A 22,563-nucleotide genomic window follows, 5' to 3' on the forward strand; every position below is an offset into this window, starting at 1 on the left:
GGGAGGGGGGAACAGGCCTGGGGGTGGGGGGGGAGGAACGGGCCGGGGGGGAGGAACGGGCCGGGGGGAGGAAGGGTAGGACCCAAGTGTCGTTATTCATTAACCAGAGCACTTAATACTGAGAGTACAGGGAGCAGACAGCCTAACACCAGGCTAATTTTCCCGAGACAGGACCACTGGTAGCTGGTTTGACTGGGTGTTGGGCACTGGGCGAGGTTCGATTATGATTTATTATTAATAATAATAATAATAATAATAATAATAATCAACTTTATTGTCATTGTTAGTGCACAAGTGCAGTACAACGAAATGTAGGCTTGCGGCTCCCGAGAGTGTACATTTAGATTAAGACATTTAAACATTCAACATACATTTGGCTTGTAATACATTAACATTAACATAAACATAATAAAGTTCATTGGCAGATGTGCAGGCTTTAGAGTTTATTTGTGGAGTTCAGTAGGATAACAGCCCTGGGAAAGAAGCTGTTCCTAAATCTGGTCGTACGGGTGCGAATGCATCTGTAGCGTCTCCCAGATGGCAGGAGGGTGAACAGACTGTGGCTGGGGTGGGTAGGGTCTTTGATGATGGACCGTGACCTCCGTAAACAGCGTTTCTGGTATATGTGCTCTATGGTCGGTAGCCGGGTGCCGGTAATGCATTGGGCAGTTTTGACTACCCGCTGCAGGGCTTTCCGGTCATAGTAGCTACAGCTGCCATACCACACTGTGATACAGTTTGTCAGGATGCTCTCTATTGTGCAGCGGTAAAAGTTAGAGAGGATCAGGGGTGACAGGTTACATCCCTTCAGCCTCCTTAGGAAATATAGGCGCTGCTGGGCCTTCTTCACCAGAGAGGAGGTATTGAGGGACCAGGAGAGGTCTTCCGTGATGTAGACTCTGAGGAACTTAAAGCTGTCCACCCTTTCCACCACAGCCCCATGGATGTGGATGGGGGTGTGACTTCCGCCTTTAGACTTCCTGAAGTCCACAATGATTTCTTTGGTTTTCTTGATGTTAAGGGCCAGGCTGTTATCGGCGCACCACTTCACGAGATGCTGGACCTCCTCCCTGTAGGCTGACTCATCATTGTTGGTGATCTGGCCTACTACCGTGGTATCATCCGCAAACTTGATGATGGTGCTGGAACCATGAACAGCCACACAGTCGTGGGTGAAGAGGGAGTAGAGGAGGGGGCTCAGCACACATCCTTGTGGGGCCCCCGTGTTCAGGGTCGGGGGGGGGGCGGGGGGAGGTGTGGTTCCCTAATTTGACAGACTGGGGTCTGTTTGTTAGGAAGTCCAGGGTCCAGTTGCAGAGGGAAGTGTTCAGGCCAAGAGTGTGGAGTTTGGTGGCCAGCTTGTTGGGGACGATAGCGTTGAATGCTGAGCTGTAGTCTATGAACAGCATTCTGATGTAGGTCTCTTTACCGTCTAAGTGATTCAGTGCAGAGTGTAGAGCAGTTGTGATTGCATCCTCCATTGATCTGTTTGCACGATAGGCAAACTGGTGTTGGTCAAGGGAGGCGGGAACACTGGCTTTGATGTGAGCCAGGACCAGTCTCTCGAAACACTTCATTATGATGGGTGTGAGTGCGACAGGTCGATAGTCGTTCAGGCACGTCACAGCCGTTTGTTTTGGCACAGGAATAATGGTAGCAGTCTTGAAGCATGTAGGGACTACTGCCTGGGCCAATGACAGATTGAAGATGGCGGTGAAGACATCAGCCAGCTGATCAGCACATTCCTTGAGTACCCGTCCAGGGATGCTATCCGGTCCAGCAGCCTTTCGTGTGTTCACTCCTCGTAGAACACCCCTTACGTTGGAGGTCGACAGAGTGAGTACCTCGTCTTCCGGGGGTGGCAAGGCTTTGGTAGCCGGCTCCCTGTTGTCCCTGTCGAAGCAAGCGTAGAAGTTGTTAAGCTCCTCCGGAAGGGAGGCATCGTTAACCGGGCACTGGGCGAGGTTAGATTATGAGTTGGGCACTGGGCGAGGTTCGATTATGAGTTGGGCACTGGGTGAGGTTCAATTATGAGTTGGGCACTGGGCGAGGTTTGACTATGAGTTGGGCACTGGGTGAGGTTTGACTATGAGTTGGGCACTGGGCGAGGTTTGACTATGAGTTGGGCACTGGGTGAGGTTCGATTATGAGTTGGGCACTGGGCGAGGTTTGACTATGAGTTGGGCACTGGGCGAGGTTTGACTATGAGTTGGGCACTGGGCGAGGTTTGACTATGAGTTGGGCACTGGGTGAGGTTCGATTATGAGTTGGGCACTGGGTGAGGTTCGTTTATGAGTTGGGCACTGGGTGAGGTTCGTTTATGAGTTGGGCACTGGGCGAGGTTCGATTATGAGTTGGGCACTGGGCGAGGTTTGACTATGAGTTGGGCACTGGGCGAGGTTTGACTATGAGTTGAGCACTGGGTGAGGTTCGATTATGAGTTGGGCACTGGGCGAGGTTTGACTATGAGTTGGGCACTGGGCGAGGTTTGACTATGAGTTGGGCACTGGGCGAGGTTTGACTATGAGTTGGGCACTGGGTGAGGTTCGATTATGAGTTGGGCACTGGGTGAGGTTCGATTATGAGTTGGGCACTGGGTGAGGTTCGTTTATGAGTTGGGCACTGGGCGAGGTTCGATTATGAGTTGGGCACTGGGCGAGGTTCGATTATGAGTTGGGCACTGGGCGAGGTTCGATTATGAGTTGGGCACTGGGCGAGGTTCGATTATGAGTTGGGCACTGGGCGAGGTTTGATTATGAGTTGGGCACTGGGCGAGGTTCGATTATGAGTTGGGCACTGGGTGAGGTTCAATTATGAGTTGGGCACTGGGCGAGGTTTGACTATGAGTTGGGCACTGGGTGAGGTTTGACTATGAGTTGGGCACTGGGCGAGGTTTGACTATGAGTTGGGCACTGGGCGAGGTTTGACTATGAGTTGGGCACTGGGTGAGGTTCGATTATGAGTTGGGCACTGGGCGAGGTTTGACTATGAGTTGGGCACTGGGCGAGGTTTGACTATGAGTTGGGCACTGGGCGAGGTTTGACTATGAGTTGGGCACTGGGTGAGGTTCGATTATGAGTTGGGCACTGGGCGAGGTTTGACTATGAGTTGGGCACTGGGTGAGGTTCGATTATGAGTTGGGCACTGGGCGAGGTTTGACTATGAGTTGGGCACTGGGTGAGGTTTGACTATGAGTTGGGCACTGGGCGAGGTTTGACTATGAGTTGGGCACTGGGTGAGGTTTGACTATGAGTTGGGCACTGGGCGAGGTTTGACTATGAGTTGGGCACTGGGCGAGGTTTGACTATGAGTTGGGCACTGGGCGAGGTTTGACTATGAGTTGGGCACTGGGTGAGGTTTGATTATGAGTTGGGCACTGGGTGAGGTTTGACTATGAGTTGGGCACTGGGTGAGGTTCGATTATGAGTTGGGCACTGGGCGAGGTTTGACTATGAGTTGGGCACTGGGCGAGGTTTGACTATGAGTTGGGCACTGGGTGAGGTTCGATTATGAGTTGGGCACTGGGTGAGGTTAGATTATGAGTTGGGCACTGGGCGAGGTTTGACTATGAGTTGGGCACTGGGCGAGGTTTGACTATGAGTTGGGCACTGGGTGAGGTTTGACTATGAGTTGGGCACTGGGTGAGGTTTGATTATGAGTTGGGCACTGGGCGAGGTTTGACTATGGGTTGGGCACTGGGTGAGGTTCGATTATGAGTTGGGCACTGGGCGAGGTTTGACTATGAGTTGGGCACTGGGTGAGGTTTGACTATGAGTTGGGCACTGGGTGAGGTTTGACTATGAGTTGGGCACTGGGTGAGGTTTGACTATGAGTTGGGCACTGGGTGAGGTTCGATTATGAGTTGGGCACTGGGCGAGGTTTGACTATGAGTTGGGCACTGGGTGAGGTTTGACTATGAGTTGGGCACTGGGTGAGGTTTGACTATGAGTTGGGCACTGGGCGAGGTTTGACTATGAGTTGGGCACTGGGTGAGGTTCGATTATGAGTTGGGCACTGGGTGAGGTTTGATTATGAGTTGGGCACTGGGCGAGGTTTGACTATGAGTTGGGCACTGGGTGAGGTTTGACTATGAGTTGGGCACTGGGTGAGGTTTGACTATGAGTTGGGCACTGGGCGAGGTTTGACTATGAGTTGGGCACTGGGTGAGGTTTGACTATGAGTTGGGCACTGGGCGAGGTTTGACTATGAGTTGGGCACTGGGTGAGGTTTGACTATGAGTTGGGTATTGTGATGCCCAAGCACCCTGGGCAGTTAAATGAGTGCAATAAGTGCTCAAACACAGCAGCCATTAGGGAAGGGGGGCAAAGACTGCATCGGGTCGGTGATAAATCTGATACACGAACGAAGGGAAGGAACACAAATGTGTTTCACTAGGAAAAAAAAACTTGGAGTGGACAGAGGTCGTAAAAATAAATAGGATGACCAAAAGTTATCTTAAAGGGGAAAATGTGCTCCAGGAAGGTGGAAACAAAGAAGTCTGCTGAGTTACACCTTGTTTAAGACCACACAGAGAAATATTGATCACCAAAGCAACTTGCAGAACCTGTCTCCAGACCGGCTGAAGACCTGCCAACTAACTGGCTATATTAAAGACACTGATAGTGAACAAAATGGAGTGTCAATCAACTTGAGTCCTGTCTGAAGAAGCTTATTGTTGCCCCAGAGGTGTGGTTCAAAATTATAAGGACTACAAAAAAAACAATGGTGTGGAGGAAGGGCTCGCTAGTCGCTAGCTCATGGCTTTCCACCTCGCTGTTTCTTACAGATTGCTTCTGGAACAGCTGACCTGACCTGACCACCAGGGAACTGTGCTCAAGATAGAGTTTTGTTTTCCAACAGGGTTGTGCACCTTGGAGAGTCGGGAGGTGTGTGGCGGTACCACCGGTTGTACCTTACATAAAGACACATAATTCCCTTTAACTTACCTTACTGTATGTTTAACTTACCTTCTGGGGCCGTTGCCCTTTTAACTTACCTGTTGGGGCCATTGCCTCTTTAAGAAGCGCCCTAGCGCGCTGACGTCACGTCATGTACGACGTGATGTGCGTGCACCGGCTGCCGGCCCAACTCAGCCTTCCAGGACGGCCGCTGGCACAGCCCGGCCTAGCGTCTTCGGCCGCATCGGCCAGCCGACGGGAGTGACGCGATCTTCCGCTCCCGCGGCAAGCACCGGCACAGCCCGGCCTCGGCCTCAACGGCCAGCGACGCAATGACGCGCATCACGTGACGCCCTAAGCGCGGGAAACCCGAACAACGTGATGATGTCACAACACAAACGCGATGATGTCATCACGCTCCCCACAGGACTGCGAACTCAGTCCTCGTGGAGTCCCCGCTGGGACAAGACCTATACCACGGTGCTCCTACAGTCAGCCATCTTACCTGATGTAATTAGTCTGTTCCTGTAAATAAACAACTTGTTAATAGTTCGTCGAAGTCAAACTCTCTTATTTAGTGGCGATCTACACGAACCGCTACATTGGTGACCCAACGACGTGAGTACGGGAGCTCATCAATTCCAACACTACAATTGGTGAACCCGTATCCGTGAACGATTTTCACGGTAGCAACGCACAGCCTGACCCTCGTCTTCCCACAAGACGACCAACGCACAACCGACGAACAACCACGGAACAGCAACCGCCTAACATCGATTCCACCAAAAGCGACCCCGTCTTTGCGTACGTATTCGCAACGGAAGCGCAGCTTGGAGGTGAGCCCGTTTTTCACGGACGATTTCACAGAGGTAGAGCACGGCCAACGGCAACTGTTGTCCACCAGCGCTACAATTGGTGGGTTTGTGAACGTCTTTCACAAACGAAGCACGCTATGGAAGCATCAGCCGTTCTGCTGTCGCTACCGCAATCCAGGGAGCCACGGTCTCCCTCGTGCTTTATGAAGGTAGAAGCCCTGTTTGCCGAGAACATCGATGCGGCACAGACCACGCACGTGCTCACGGTCTCCATATTCGACTCTTCTACCGCCACACGGATCGTCCGCCTCTACGTCCAAAGCAACAGCAAGTATACATCTCTCCAAGCGCGGGGTACAGCATGTTCGGGCCCACAAGATCGGAGCGCGCCCCGCGGGGATACCACGAGGACTCACCCCCGCGAAACACGAGGACGCACTCCTCGCGCATGAGGACCCATCCCTCGCGAAACACGAGAACCCATTCCTCGTGAACACCGACGACTCCTTCCCCGCCGACGACGCACCAGCCCTTCAGCCTGCTGGTTGTGTTACCTACTACACGATTCGGCGTGAACAAAAGGCGTGCCGCCCTCCCAGCTGTTTTCTCCTAAATCTACAACTGTTACAAGTGTTGCCGCCCTCCAGGCAGAGTTAACCCCTCCTGAAAGCAACAACAACCTGGACCGTTGCCGCCCTTTCTCCAGTTTTCCCTTTAACAAACGCAAACGTCTACTGACGCTGCACACATCAAGGACGGGTCCAACGGGCATCCTGCGGCCGCGATCAGCCACGTGAAAGTTGCTGGCCTCACCGATCACTGATCAACGCAGCAACTCTTCACCCTCCGTTGTGTTATCGTCGTAGCACTATGGCACGCACCGTTCCGTGCGTTCCAGCCTCCCGAAGGTTTCGCTCACCTGTCGGCGAGTTCACCGACCTCGCCTGTCAAGTCCTTCTGGATCGCCTGTCGGCGTTCCTGCAGATTTCGTCAGAACAAGGACTTGTTCCAACATCAACAGAGTCATCACCCGCGTCCGCCCGTCCTGCCCGTCACTCTGACAAGTCCTGCTGTTTCGCACGTCTCCACGGTCCTTCGCCTGACGGATACGTTTTATTCGCCACGATGCGCGTAAGGATCCGCTCACGAGCAGCATCTTCAGATCTCGCCTACCAAGTCGAGACAGCACGACCACCGTGACCACCAGCTCGTCAGACCATCTCAGCCTTGGACTTTCGTTAAAGCGAATTCTGGGGGGGGCCCATGTGGCGGTACCACCGGTTGTACCTTACATAAAGACACATAATTCCGTTTAACTTACCTTTTGGGGCCGTTGCCCTTTTAACTTACCTGTTGGGGCCATTGCCCCTTTAAGACGCGCCCTAGCGCGCTGACGTCACGTACGACGTGATGTGCGTGCACCGGCTGCCGGCCCGACTCAGCCTTCCAGGACGGCCGCTGGCACAGCCCGGCCTAGCATCTTCGGCCGCATCGGCCAGCCGACGGGAGTGACGCGATCTTCCGCTCCCGCGGCAAGCACCGGCACAGCCCGGCCTCGCGACCTCGGCCTCAACGGCCAGCGACGCAACGACACGCATCACGTGACGCCCTAAGCGTGGGAAACCCGAACAACGTGATGATGTCACAACACAAACGCGATGACGTCATCACGCTCCCCACAGGACTGCGAACTCAGTCCTCGTGGAGTCCCCGCTGGGACAAGACCTACACCACGATGCTCCTACAGTCAGCCATCTTACCTGCCATCTTACCTGATGTAATTAGTCTGTTCCTGTAAATAAACAACTTGTTAATAGTTCGTCGAAGTCAAACTCTCTTATTTAGTGGCGATCTACACGAACTGCTACAGGTGTTTCTTTTATTGTTAAAGCAATTTAAAATTGTGCATGAACTGAAGATGTTGTTTAATCCTAATGCCTATTTTCTAGTGTATAATAAATGATTGTGTTCTTTACAAAGCCATAGTTTAAGCCTGAAGTTTCTTTAGGGAAAAGAACCCACTAAGTTAAATATAAAACGAAACCATGTGGAGATAAAAAGGCATTTCCCCAAATTGACGAACAACACATTGCACCTTTTGTCCCTACACAGAGCAGGATTCTAAAATCAAAATGGGAAAGATCTCACCGAATTTCTGTAAATTCTGTGGGTTTTCGAACTGCAGGTTGCAATGTTTCGTATGTTTCCAATTCTATATTTATCTTGACAAAACTAAAAACAAGAAAGGAAACTTTCTGTTCATATACCAAGACTGGGACCTGGAAATTACACTACAGGATACCAGTGTGTTCATCTGAAATTCCTCTCCATTATTTTAGCAGGTTAATATCTCTATTAAAATAGCAGAGGTAGGATTTCAAATGTATTAAGCATCCATATACTGATATCCCATGGTGTAATTTCAGGGGCCGACTCTAGTGATAAGAACTTTAGAAAATACCATGGGCAGAAGTAAGTGATTTCAGAGCAAATTTCTCATCTAATTACCCTCAAATGACCTTTGGAAGCTGCAATGATTCTGTCTGTGACTAACATTCACTGCCTCAGCTAACACCAACTACTGAACACTAATGCCTGAAGCAGTCTCTGTGCCTCACTATGCAACATTGCAAAGCAGCAATAATCAGAATATTGTGTTACCATTTCAAGATTTGTCTCACTGTAAAGCACTGATTGCTTAATACAGCTTTCCCTGCGTTTAACCTATTTGCTTACTGACTAACTCTAAATGCAACACTGCGAGCAGAGTGACACAGCACACTTAGTTATAATCTTTTACTTAAGCAGGAGAAAGTCTCTCTTGCAACTGTGCTATACACTGTTTCACAATTGGGATATGCCCATTCCAAAGTGTACTCTGCAACACTATATATTGATGCAATATATAATGATGTGATTCATACAGCATAGGAACATAGGAACAGCAGGAGGCCATTTAGCCCCTCGAGCCTGTTCCGCCATTCAATGAGATCATGAGTGATCTGTGACCTAACTCCATATACTCGTCTTTGCCCCATATCCCTTAATTCCTTTGGTTAACAGAACTCCATCAATACCAGATTTAAAATTAACAGTTGATCTAGCATCAACTGCCATTTGCGGAAGAGAGTTCCAAACTTCGACCACCCTGTGTGTGTCGAAGTGTTTCCTCATTTCACCCCTGAAAGGTCTGGCTCTAATTTTTAGACTATGTCCCCTAGTCCTAGACTCCCCAACCAGCGGAAATAGTTTCTCTCTATCTACCCTACCTGTTCCCCTTAAGAACATAAGAACATAAGAAATAGGAGCAGGAGTAGGCCAATCGGCCCCTCGAGCCTGCTCCACCATTCAATAAGATCATGGCTGATCTGATCCTAACCTCAAATCTTCTATCACTCTCCATCCACCCGAGCCCATGTGATCTCCCGGGAGAGGCGAAAAACCAGATAAAAGACCCAATGGCCAATTTGGGAGAAAAAAATCTGGGAATTCCTCTCCGACCCATCTAGACGATCGAAACTCGTCCAGGAGATCACTCTGTCCCTATATTTTCTACAGTACTTACCTTCTGTAAAGGCGATCTCCACCCCAGCCAGGAACAGGAATAAAACCATCTCCTGAAATCTAACACAGAATTAGAACACAGTAGGAGCAGAACCAGGCTACATGGCCCCTGGGCCCACTCCACTACCCACAGGGCCATGACCATTCCGAACCTAGACTCATGTCCAATTTCCTGCCCGCTCCCCGTAACCCTTAATTCCCTTTACTTCTAGGAAACTATCTATTTCTGTTTTAAATTTATTTAATTATGTAGCTTCCACAGCTTTCTGGGACAGCAAATTCCACAAACCTACCACCCTCTGAGTGAAGAAGTTTCTCCTCATCTCAGTTTTGAAAGAGCAGCCCCTTATTCTAAGATTATGCCCCCTAGTTCTAGTTTCACCCATCATTGGGAACATCCTCACTGCATCCACCCGATCAAGCCCCTTCACAATCTTATATGTTTCAATAAGATCGCCTCTCATTCTTCTGAACTCCAATGAGTAGAGTCCCAATCTACTCAACCTCCCCTCATATGACCACCCCCTCATCCCCGGGATTAATCGAGTGAACCTTCTTTGTACTGACTCGAGAGCAAATATGTCTTTTCTTAAGTATGGACACCAAAACTGTATGCAGTATTCCAGGTGCGGTCTCACCAATACCTTGTACAACTGCAGCAATACCTCCCTGTTTTTATATTCTATCCCCCTAGCAATAAAAGCCAACATTCCATTGGCCTTCTTGATCACTTGCTGCACCTGCATACTAACTTTTTGAGTTTCGTGCACCAGGACCCCCAGATCCCTTTGTACTACAGTACTTTCCAGTTTCTTGCCATTAAGATAATAACTTGCTCTATGATTTTTCCTGCCAAAGTGCATAACCTCACACTTTCCAGTATTGTATTCCATCTGCCAAATCTCTGCCCACTTACTTAGCCTGTCTATGTCCCTTTGCAGGTTTTTTATGTCCTCCTCACTCACTACTTTCCGTCCCATCTTTGTATCATCTGCAAACTTTGATATGTTACACTCGGTCCCCTCCTCCAAATCGTTAATATAGATTGTAAAGAGTTGGGGACCCAGCACTGACCCCTGCAGAACACCACTAGTTACTGGTTGCCAGTCTGAGAACGAACCATTTATCCCAACTCTCTGCTTTCTGTTAGAGAGCCAATCCTCCACCCACGCCAGAATATTACCCCCAATCCCGTGATTTTTTATCTTGAGCAATAATCTTTTGTGTGGCACCTTGTCAAATGCCTTTTGGAAGTCTAAATACACTACGTCCACTGGTTCCCCTTTATCCACCCTGTATGTTACTTCCTCAAAAAACTCAAGCAAATTTGTCAAACATGACTTCCCCTTCATGAAACCATGCTGAGTTTGTCCTATTAAATTATGTTTATCCAAATGTCCCGTTACTGTCTCCTTAATAATGGACTCTAACATTTTACCATCCACAGATGTTAGGCTAACAGGTCTATAGTTTCCAGCCTTCTGCCCACTACCCTTTTTAAATAAGGGTGTTTACATTTGCAGTTTTCCAATCTGCCGGGACCTTTGCTGAGTCCAGGGAGTTTTGGAAAATTATTACCAATGCATCCACAATCCCTACCGCCACTTCCCTCAAGACCTTAGGATGCAAGCCATCAGGTCCAGGGGATTTATCCGCCTTGAGTCCCATTATTTTACCAAGTACCACATCCTTAGTGATTTTAATCGTATTTAGCTCCTCCCCCCCTAGGGCCCCCTGTTTGTCCAGTGTTGGTATATTCTTAGTGTCCTCTACCGTAAAGACTGATACAAAATAATTGTTCAGCGTTTTTGTCATCTCCATGTTTCCCACCATTAATTTCCCGGTCTCATCCTCTAAGGGACCAACATTTACTTTAGCCACCCTTTTTCTTTTTATATAACTATAGAAACTTTTGCTGTCTGTTTTTATATTTTTTGCTAATTTACTTTCATAATCTATCTTCCCTTTCTTAATCAATCTTTTAGTTATTTTTTGCTGTCTTTTAAAGACTTCCCAATCTTCTATCCTCCCACTAGATTTGGCTACCTTATATGCCCTTGTTTTTAGTTGGATACTATCCTTAATTACTTTACTTAGCCACGGATGGCTATCTTTTCTTTTACACCCTTTTTTCCTCAGTGGAATATTTTTTTTTGGAAGTTGTAAAATAACTCCTTAAATGTACACCACTGATCATGTACCGTCTTACCCTTTAATCTATTTTCCCAGTCCACTCTAATCAATTCCGCTCTCATACCTTCATAGTCTCCTTTATTCAAGCTCAGCACGCTTGTTTGAGATCCAACCTTCTCACCCTCTAATTGAATGTGGAATTCAACCATGTTATGGTCACTCATTCCAAGGGGATCCTTTACTAGGACATTTTTAATTAATCCTGTCTCATTACACAGGACCAAATCTAAGGTTGCTTGCCCCCTGGTTGGTTCAGTTACATACTGCTCAAGAAACCCATCCCTAATACACTCAATGAACTCATCCTCAAGGCTGTTCTGCCCAATTTGATTTGTCCAGTTAATATGATAATTAAAATCCCCCATAATTATAGCTGTTCCCTTATTACAAGCCTCAGCTATTTCCTGATTAATATCTTGGAAACTTCGATCAGATCATCCCTTAACCTTCTAAATTCCAGGGAATACAACCCTAGTTTGTATAATCTCTCCTCATAATTTAACCCCTGGAGTCCAGGTATCATTCTGGTAAACCTACGCTGCACTCCCTCCAAGGCCAATATATCCTTCCTAAGGTGTGGTGCCCAGAACTGCTCCCAGTGCTCCAGGTGTGGTCTAACCAGGGTTTTGTATAGCTGCAGCATAACTTCTACCCCCTTGTATTCTAGTTCTCTAGATATAGAGGCCAGCATCCCATTAGCCTTTTTAATTATTTTCTGTACCTGTTCATTACATTTTAATGATCGATGTACCTGGACCCGAGTCTCTTTGGACCTCCACCAATGTTCCCTGTAATTTTCTTTTTGGCTGCGCAGTACGTTCAAAATACTGCGCATGCGGTTTTTCCTATTTAAAAGCCAGTGAGCTGGCTGCACGGGAAATGTGTGGCCACACAGCTTAAAGGGAACATTGACCTCCACTGCTTCTAGGTTTTCACCATTTAGAAAGTACTCTGATGTACCCTTTTTAGGTCACACTTGCCTATATTGAAATCCATTTGCCAGAGTTTTGCCCATTCACAATTTATTAATATCTCTTTGTAATTTGATGCTTCATCTACAGTGCATACAACACCTTCAGAGTAAGCACTCTTCTGTCTGATGAAGAAAAAACAATAAAATTATTCAATCACGGACCCTGCAACATTGAAACAGAATTCCTCATTCATCAGCTTCTGAAAAGATTCATATAAAAGCAGTGTTAATAGTGTTGAACACCTTTTAAAACTAGGTAAATAAGTTGAAAATGTAAAAAGCAAAATGCTGCGGATGCTGGAAATGAGATAAAAACAGAAAATGCTGGAAATACTCAGCAGGTCAGGCAGCATCTATAGAGAGAGAAACAGAGTTAACGTTTCAGGTCGATGACCTTTCGTAGAACCGATTCGACCTGAAACGTTAACCTTCCCTTTCTCTTGCCAGACACTGCCTGACCTGCTGAGTGTTTTTATGTTAAAAAATCTGTCAGTTCAAAGCTAATTAATTTACTGTAAAATCACAACGATTTAGAAAATTCTTACACAAATACATTTAAACCAGGTATGGACCAGGTAACACACGTATTAACACGCGTTGCTGGCAAGGTAATAATCTACATTCCAATTTTGGTTCTAGTATAATAAACTTGAGAATGATTTCAACAGCATTTTAAGTGGAAGACATAAGACCGCATTGCAATCATTTCAATAGGCAGTGATTCCCCAATTCTGGAGCTGAAGTACTAAATACACCAATTAAAACCCAAGAATAATTATGAATAAAACGTGGGCCTCCTCTGGCATTTGCCACAAAAATGGGCTCGAGTATTTGCCAGTTTACATCTGCCATTCTGCTTATAAAACACACAGCAATAATATCATTTAAACCATTTCTCCACCAAAACTGAAAACAAGAATTGATCGAAGAAATGTAGCAAAGTTGAAATAAATAGCCATAATAAATAATGGTTGTGAAGTAAAACAGCACAAGGGATCTCCAAGTGATCATTCGCAACTCTTGTTTAGTTATCATTATTACGACTAGTGATTTGGAATCAGAAATGTACCCAAAATACACGTCACTTGCAGGTAGAATGATGAAAAGTCATGAACATTGTTGCTGAAATGTCTTTCAGCAACAGAAAGCTGCATATGTTAACAGGATTGAAGAAAATCTTGCATCAATAAGTTTCCCTGGTATATGTGCCCTTAAACCTTAAAAGCAGAATTAGCTGGAGTGTTGGTCGCAGCCATACTGTAAGTAACTACATCAGACACACGTGAACACTGCAACTCACCCCGTGCTCACATTCAGCTTTTGGCTCAGTTGCTAGTACTCTCACCTCTGAGACAGAAGATTGGGGGGTCAACCCTTGTTACAGACTGCAGTACCGAAGGCTTCCTGCATTCTTAGTTGTCTTTCAGAAGAGGCGTTAAACTGAGGCCTGGCTCTGCTTGTACAGGTGGATGTTTAAGATCCACCTGTACAAGCACTATTTGAAGAGGAGCAGGGACATCTCCCTGAATTATCAAAACATTTTAACCGCTCATTCATTTTTAATGTCTGATGGACATTGCTGTGTAAAAGGTGGCTGCTGTATTTGCCTACTACATAACTACCACTTCAAAAGGTAATCCCTTGGTTGTGAAGTGCTTTCAGATGGCCCGGTGATGAAATGATGTTTAATACAGTTCTTTCTTCTTAAAATACATAATTTAAATAACTTTGTTGAAAGCAGTAGGCCTAGAAATTGGGTATAGCCCCGCCAGCACGTTTGCGCCGAAAATTTTGCGCCCGCCGTGGAGCCAGTTGTGCCCGCCCCATATTCACTTTCAGCGCCCCAAAGCGGAACCGGGCGCTGGTACAGGGTGTGTCCGCCCCGCTTGGGGCGCTGAAAGTGAATTTCAGCGCTCCCGGTCCCGCTACGCCACCCGATGCGGTGCGGCAGGCTGCTGTACTGCAGGCCTCCCCCTTCTCTTAAGGGGGAGGTGCCTGCAACGGCCGGAGCCCCGATTGCAAGTGCCGGCAAAAGAGCCCGGCACAACGGAGAAGTGCCGGGCTCCACGGAAACCAGCCGGCAATGCCGCGGGGGGGAGGTGGAGGAGGCCGGGGAAGGAGGTGCGGGCAGGCGGCCGCCCCGCACCTCCACCTTAACTTGCAGTAAGGACCCGGTCTCCCGATGTTGTTAGCGCCCGCCACGGAAGAGGCGGCCGCTACTGAAGATGGGGATCGGCGTGGTTTCGGGCGGTACCGGGGCACTGTGCACACCGATGACGTCATCGGTGCCGGCGCAGCGCTACCGGCTAACGCCGATGTTAGGGCCCACCTAATTTCGGGCGCGACGCAACTTCCGGCGCAACCCACTCTTTCGCCCCTAATTGGGCGCAAACGCAACTGAATTTCTAGGCCGTAGACTTTTGGAAAACAATTCAAAAGTGCAAAGTTGAAATCATGCTACACTCATCACCAATCACTAGCCTTAGCTATCATCACTCAAACGACTTCCTATTCTATTCCTCCAATCACATCATGATGATAACAGGCACCGGCGACTCGAGATATCCAGAGTGAGAAAGAAGCTTCCAAGAGCCTTACTCATTGGAGGGAATCACGAGTGCTGCTGGAGCTCCAGTCAGATATATCCTGAGGATGCATAATACGACAGTCCTTACAGCTTGTTCTCCCACAGACCAAGGATCTCCACCTCTAGCAGCTCCAATTTGTCACAAGTGACAGGAAACATTTGGCAACCATTAGCAATCAAGGCAGCTCCATTCTCGAAAGTCACCTGATTGCACCTAAATAAAAAAATAATTTAAGCATTCAAAATGAATGCTGCTCAGCCAAAACTCCCGTATAAAGACAGGCAAACACTGCCCTGGGTGAGGCTTCAGCTTGCGAACACTGCAATAAAAAGAAATCAATGTTTTACTAGACTGCACAGTATAGAAGCAAATTACATCTACGCACTGACTGATCTACTAACACAAATTACAATTGGCTACTGCAATAATATTCTTAAAAGACTAATTTAAAAGAATATGAATTCACATTTTTAGAGTTGAGGGAAAGTTTGTTTTACAAAGCCAAGAGCAATGGCAGTGATGGCGATCTCTTACTCAACTAATGAGGTACACGTCTTAGAATCATAGAATGGTTACAGTACAAAGGAGGCTATTCGGCCTGTCGAGCCCGTGCCGGCTCTCTGCAAGAGCACTTCAGCTAGTCCCACTCCCCCGCCCTTTCCCCGTAACCCTGCAATTTTTTTCCTTCAGGTACTTATCCAATTCCCTTTTGAAAGCTGTGATTGAATCTGCCTCCACCACCCCTTCAGGCAGTGCATTCCAGATCCTAATCACTCGCTGCATAAAAAAGTTTCTTCTTATGTCGCCTTTGGTTCTTTTGTCAATCACCTTAAATCTGTGTCCTCTGGTTCTCAACCCTTCCGCCAATGGGAACAGTTTCTCTCTATCGACTGTCTAGACCCCTCATGATTTTGAACACCTCCATCAAATCTCCTCTCAACCTTCCCTGCTCCAAGGAGAACAACCCCAGCTTCTCCAGTCTATCAACGTAACTGAAGTCCCTCATCCCTGGAATCATTCTTGTAAATCTTTTCTGCACCCTCTCTAAGGCCTTCACATCCTTCCTAAAGTGCGGTGCCCAGAATTGGACACAATACTCCAGTTGAGGCCGAACCAGTGTTTTATAAAGGTTCATCGTAACTTCCTTGCTTTTGTACTCTATGCTTCTATTTATGAAGCCCAGGATCCCGTATGCTTTTTTAACTTTTTTTCTCAACCTGCCCTGCCACCTTCAACGATTTGTACACATACCCCCAGGTCTCTCTGTTCATGCACCCCCTTCAGGATTGTACCCTTTAGTTTATATTTCCTCTCCTCATCCTTCCTACCAAAATGTATCACTTCTCTCTTTTCTACATTAAATTTCATCTGCCAGGTGTCCACCCATTCCACCAGCCTGTCTGCATCCTCTTGAAGTCTATCACTATCCTCCTCACTGTTCACTATACTTCCAAGTTTTGTGTCATCTGCAAATTTTGAAATTGTGCCCTGTACACCCACATCCAAGTCATTAATATATGCAGTGGTCCTAGAACCGACTCCTGGGGAACACCTTCCTCCAGTCCGAAAAACAACCATTCACCACTACTCTCTCTTCCTGTCACTTAGCCAATTTCGTATCCATGCTGCCACTGTCCTTTTTTATTCCATGGGCTTCAACTTTGCTGGCAGCCTATTATGTGCCACTTTGTCAAACGCCTTTTGGAAATCCATATACACCACATCAACCGCATTACCCTCATCAACCCTCTCTGTTACCTCATGAAAAAACTCAATCAAGTTGGTTAAACACGATTTGCCTTTAACAAATCCCTGCTGGTTTTCCTTAATCAATCCACACTTGTCCAAGTGACTGTTAATTTTGTCCCTGATTATTGTTTCTAAAAGCTTCCCCACTACTGAGGTTAAACTGACTGGCCTGTAGTTTTTTGAACAAGGGTGTAACATTTGCCACTCTCCAGTCCTCTGGCATCACCCCCGTTTCGAAGATTATGGCCAGTACCTCCGCGATTTCTTCCTTCATTTCCCTCAGCATCCTAGGATGCATCCCATCTGGTTCTGGTGATTTATCTACTTTAAGTACAGACAGCCTTTCTAGTACCTACTCTATCAATTTTAAACCCATCCAGTATCTCCTCTACTTCCTCCTTCACTATGTCTATGGCAGCATCATCTTCCTTGGTGAAGACAGAAGACATCATCGCCCAAAGCATCCAGGAGAGCTTTTTGAGCCAACATGTAGAAAGTCCTACAAGAGAGGGGGCGGTACTGGACCTAATTCTGGGGAATGTAGCCGGGCAAGTGGTGGAAGTGTCAGTAGGAGAGCATTTTGGCGACAGTGACCACAATTCGGTGAGATTTAAGGTGGTCATGGAAAAAGACAAAGACGGCCCGGAAATAAGGGTTCTAAATTGGGGGAAGGCCGATTTTAATATGATAAGGCAGGATCTGGCCAAATTGGACTGGGAGCAGCTACTTATAGGAAAATCCGCATCAAAACAGTGGGAGACTTTCAGAAGGGAAATAGAGAGAGTACAACGCCAATATGTTCCTGTAAAGGTCAAGGGTGGGACCAACAAGCAAAGGGAACCTTGGATGACAAGGGATATACAAAAATGCATTAGAAATAAAAGGGGGGCTTTTGGCAGTTACAAAAGACTAAAGACGGAAGAAGCCCTAGAGGAGTATAAAAAATGCAGGGGCATACTTAAAAAAGAAATTAGGAGGGCGAGGAGGGGCCATGAAATAACACTGGCGAGCAAAATAAAGGAAAATCCTAAGATGTTTTATAAGTATATTAAGGGCAAGAGGATAACCAGGGAAAGGGTAGGGCCCATTAGGGACCAAAGTGGCAATCTGTGTGTAGAGCCAGATGATGTAGGCGGGGTTTTAAATGAATTTTTTGCATCTGTGTTCACTATGGAGAAAGACGATGCAGACATAGAAATCGGGCAAGGGGGCTGTGACATACTTGAACATATTAGCATCGAGAGGGAGGAGGTGCTAGCAGTTTTAGCAGGCCAAAAAGTGGATAAATCCCCAGGCCCAGACGAGATGTATCCCAGGCTGCTGTGGGAGGCAAAGGAGGAGATTGCAGGGGCTCTGACACAAATTTTCAGAACCTCTCTGGCCACAGGGGATGTACCAGAGGACTGGAGAACAGCTAACGTAGTACCATTATTCAAGAAGGGTAGCAGGGATAAACCAGGGAATTACAGGCCAGTGAGCCTAACATCTGTGGTAGGGAAATTATTGGAAAAAATTCTGAGGGACAAAATTAGTCTCCACTTGGAGAGGCAAGGATTAATCGGGGATAGTCAGCATGGCTTTGTCAAGGGTAAATCATGTCTGACAAATCTGATTGAATTTTTCGAGGGGGTGACTAGGGGGGTGGATGAGGGAAATGCTGTGGATGTGGTTTACATGGACTTCAGTAAAGCTTTTGACAAAGTCCCGCATAGGAGACTGGTCAAGAAGGTAAGAGCCCATGGGATCCAGGGTGCCTTGGCGCGTTGGATCCTAAACTGGCTGAGTGGCAGGAGGCAGAGGGTGATGGTCGAAGGTTGCTTTTGTGACTGGAAGCCTGTGTCCAGTGGGGTACCTCAGGGATCGGTGCTGGGTCCCTTGTTGTTTGTGATCTACATAAATGATTTGGATGAGAATGTAAAAGGTATGATCAGTAAGTTCGCAGATGACACGAAAATTGGTGGGGTGGTAAATTGTGAGGAGGAAAGCCTCAGGCTACAGGACGATATAAACGGGTTGGTCAGATGGGCGGAAAAGTGGCAAATGGAATTTAACCCTGAAAAGTGCGAGGTGATGCATTTTGGACGGACAAATAAGGCAAGGGAATACACAATGAGTGGTAGGACCCTAGGAAGTACAGAGGGTCAGAGGGACCTTGGTGTACATGTACATAGATCCCTGAAGGCAGCGGAACAGGTAGATAAGGTGGTTAAAAAGGCATATGGGATACTTGCCTTCATTAGCCGAGGCATAGAATATAAGAGCAGGGAGGTTATGATGGAACTGTACAAAACGCTGGTGAGGCCACAGCTGGAGTACTGTGTGCAGTTCTGGTCGCCTCACTATAGGAAGGATGTGATTGCTTTGGAGAGGGTGCAGAGAAGATTCACCAGGATGTTACCTGGGATGGAGCGCCTCAGCTATGAAGAGAGGCTGGACAGGCTGGGGTTGTTTTCCTTGGAGCAAAGAAGGCTGAGGGGGGACCTGATTGAGGTGTACAAAATGATGAGGGGCATAGATAGGGTAGACAAAGAGGAACTTTTCCCCTTAGTAGGGGGGTCAATAACAAGGGGGCATAGATTCAGGGTAAGGGGCAGGAGATTTAGAGGGGATTTGAGGAGGAACTTTTTCACCCAGAGGGTGGTTGGAATGTGGAACTCAATGCCTGAAAGGGTGGTAGAGGCAGGAACCCTCACAACATTCAAGAAGCATTTGGATGAGCACTTGAAATGCCATTGCATACAAGGCTATGGACCAAATGCTGGAAAATGGGATTAGACTGGACAGGGATGGATGGGCGGCGCAGACACGATGGGCCGAAGGGCCTCTTTCTGTGCTGTAAAACTCTATGACTCTATGACTCTAAAGTTAAAATCCACAGCAAGAGGGGCCATTGAAGTGCAGCCCAGGTCTGAATGTTCCCACATGGACTCCCTCCCACGCCACCTATCCACCCCCTGCATTTGGGATACGCAACTTCCATCCTGGGAAGTTACAGAATTTTTTTTTCTGCCCACTTTAATGCTTGTACAAATATATGCAAAGTAAAATCATAATTTTTACCTCAGTGATAGATACACAATCCATACATATTTTTCTGAACTATAAATTAAGTAAAAATATACCTTCTAATTGTTAGATTCCTCTGCGCTCGAGTCAGCATCTAGTCTTTCCAAGGAAAGAAAAATAGAATGATGAAGCACACTCGGTTATTGTGTGCACGGTCACTGCCTGAGTGAACACTGGGCACGCTGTTACTGTGTGCGCAGACATTGGGGTGCAGTTATTGACAGAAAAAAGACTTGCATTTATATAGCGCCTTTCATGCCCTCAGGACATCCCAAAACGCTTTACAGCCAATGAAGTACTTTTTGAAGTGTAGTCACTGTTGTAATGTAGAAAACGCAGCAGCCAATTTGCACACAGCAAGCTCCCACAGACAGCAATGTGATAAAGACCAGATAATCTGTTTTAGTGATGTTGATTGTGGGATAAATATTGGCCCCAGGACACCGGAGAGACCTCTCCTGCTCTTCTTCGAAATAGTGCCATTGGATCTTTTACGTTCACCTGAGAAAGCAGACAGGGCCTTGGTTTAACATCTCATTCAGAAGATGGCACCTTCAACAGTGCAGCACTATCTCAATACTGCACTGGCGTGTCAGCCTAGATTTCTGTGCTCAAGTCTCTAGAGTGGGACTTGAACCCACAATCTTATGACTCAGAGGGGAGAGTACTGCCCACTGAGCCACGGCTGACACGGGGCTGAAATCTTGGTCAGTGTGGGTCGAAATCCTGCTTAGTGGTGGTGGGACCACAGATGGAATCCTGCCTATGGGAGGTGGCGGGGGAGTTCACAGAATCACAGAATCACAGAAACCCCACAGTGCAGATAGAGGCCATTTCGGCCCATCGAGCCTGCACCGACACATATCCCACCCGATCCCCATAACCCCACGTATGTAATCCCCCTAACACTAAGGGTCAATTTATCATAGCCAATCAACCTAACCCGCACATCTTTGGAGTTAATGAATTTTTTTATGGAATAGAAACAGAAAATTCTGGAAATACTCAGTGGGTCAGGCAGTGTCTGGGGAGAGAGAAACAGGGTTAACGTTTCAAGTCGATGACCTTTCGTCAGAAGTTCTGACCTGAAAGGTTAACTCGGCTGAGTTTTTCCAGCATTTTCTGTTTTTATTTCAGATTTCCAGCATCCACAGTATTTTGCTTTTGCATTAGAATTTTTTTTTTTTTATGGGTCACACTCGCTGTTCTTTTCCACGAGCAGGCTTTTATTTGTCAGATCCTCTCTAGGGTTCTTTGGATTTCTGCTTCAGTTTTGGTCTTTCAATTTTCGAGTTAATGGATGTCTCCTGAGCATGGTAGGGCTGTCATTCAGTGTTAGGGAACGTAACGTCACACTGACAGTGTCACCTACAGGTACAGTTCCAATGGATTGATGTATAAACTTGAGAACTGGAATTTTGTGTGTGAACACAATAATTCCTTTGCCTCTTGTATGCTGATAGTGAACACTCAGTGACACTGGGGGCACAGAGAAGTGACTTTGCCTGACTAACAGTTAGTGCACGCAAATTCAAGCAAATTAAATTTAAAATGTTTTATCTAATTCAAGTACACATAAAATGAAATATATATGGGCGCCGATACCTTTGCCAGTTGCTGCAGTTTGACTGGGAACCTTGGTGGCAGTATCTGCTGGCAAACCAACGTAGACACCTCCATAATTCCTTAATTGTTGAAACAAAAAGAAAACATGATTAGTATTAAACATTTAATCTCTTTACAGGCATATTATCCTCCTTATAAAAAGCTGCAGAACAATTATTTTACTAAGTCACCAGTAAGTTTATATTCACAGTTCAGGACAACTTTTATCCTTAACTTTACACACACATGGAGATCTAACCCCCAAGGGTAAACCTTACAAATGCACACTGCCAACAGGGAGCCTCCCAGCTGCTACAGCATATCGAGAAAATTGCAGCCACTTAATTTATCAATTCCTCTTCCCTCTACTCCACTTTGGCAGCAAAGATTTCAAACATTGTGGCTGCACACTCGGCTGCTCTCCCTCCTCCTTTAAGAGCCCCTCCCTATCCCTGTAACGTCCTGCAGCCCTACCCTTCATACTCAATTTTCAGCAGTGGCGAGGATATTATGGAATTGTTGTCAAACAAAAATTTGACACCGAGCCTCATAAGATTATTAGGGCAGGTGACCAAAAGCTTGGTCAAAGAGGTAGGTTTTAAGGATCGACTTAAAGGAGGAAAGAGAGATAGAGAGGCAGAGAGGTTTAGGGAAGGAATTCCAGAGCTTAGGGCACTTGCCAGCTGAAGGCACATCCGCCAATGGTGGAGCGATTAAAATCGGGGACGCTCAAGAGGCCAGAATTGGAGGAGCGCAGATATCTCGGGGGAGTTGTGGGGCTGGAGGAGATTACAGAGATAGGGAGGGCCGAGGCTATGGTGGCATTTGAAAACAAGGATGAGAATTTTAAAATCGAGGCATTGCTTAACTGGAAGCCAATGTAGGTCAGCGAGCACAGGGGTGATGGGTGAACTGGACTTGGTGCGAGTTAGGACACGGGCAGCAGAGTACTGGATGACCTTAAGTTTACAGAGTATAGAATGTGGGAGGTGTTGGAATTGTCAAGTCTAGAGGTAACAAAGGCATGGATGAGGGTTTCGGCAGCAGATAACCTGAGGCAGGGGCGGAGTCAGGTGATGTTACAGAGGTGCAAGTAGGCGGTCTTAGTGGTC

At 47.0% G+C, this 22,563-nt stretch overlaps 1 long non-coding RNA gene across 2 annotated transcripts in view; it reads right to left on the reverse strand.

Annotated features, from left to right (window-relative positions):
- Nucleotides 1-279: 279 nt before the first annotated feature.
- Nucleotides 280-22,563, reverse strand: part of LOC147105451 (uncharacterized) — a 33,828-nt gene continuing 11,544 nt past the window's right edge. The window contains exons 3-6 of one of the 2 annotated variants that reach the window (XR_015081498.1): nucleotides 21,452-21,531; nucleotides 19,903-20,347; nucleotides 15,042-15,350; nucleotides 280-1,893 (exon numbers count right to left, since the gene is read on the reverse strand). This is a non-coding gene — a long non-coding RNA (uncharacterized LOC147105451). The remainder of the gene's footprint in view (nucleotides 1,894-15,041; nucleotides 15,351-19,902; nucleotides 20,348-21,451; nucleotides 21,532-22,563) is intronic. The other variant, XR_015081496.1, reaches the window with a different exon arrangement.

The sequence above is a fragment of the Somniosus microcephalus genome, chromosome 17 (assembly GCF_052327205.1).
Source record: "Somniosus microcephalus isolate GS21.2 chromosome 17, FLI_Smic_1.0, whole genome shotgun sequence".
In the NCBI taxonomy this organism is placed as follows: Eukaryota; Metazoa; Chordata; class Chondrichthyes; order Squaliformes; family Somniosidae; genus Somniosus; species Somniosus microcephalus.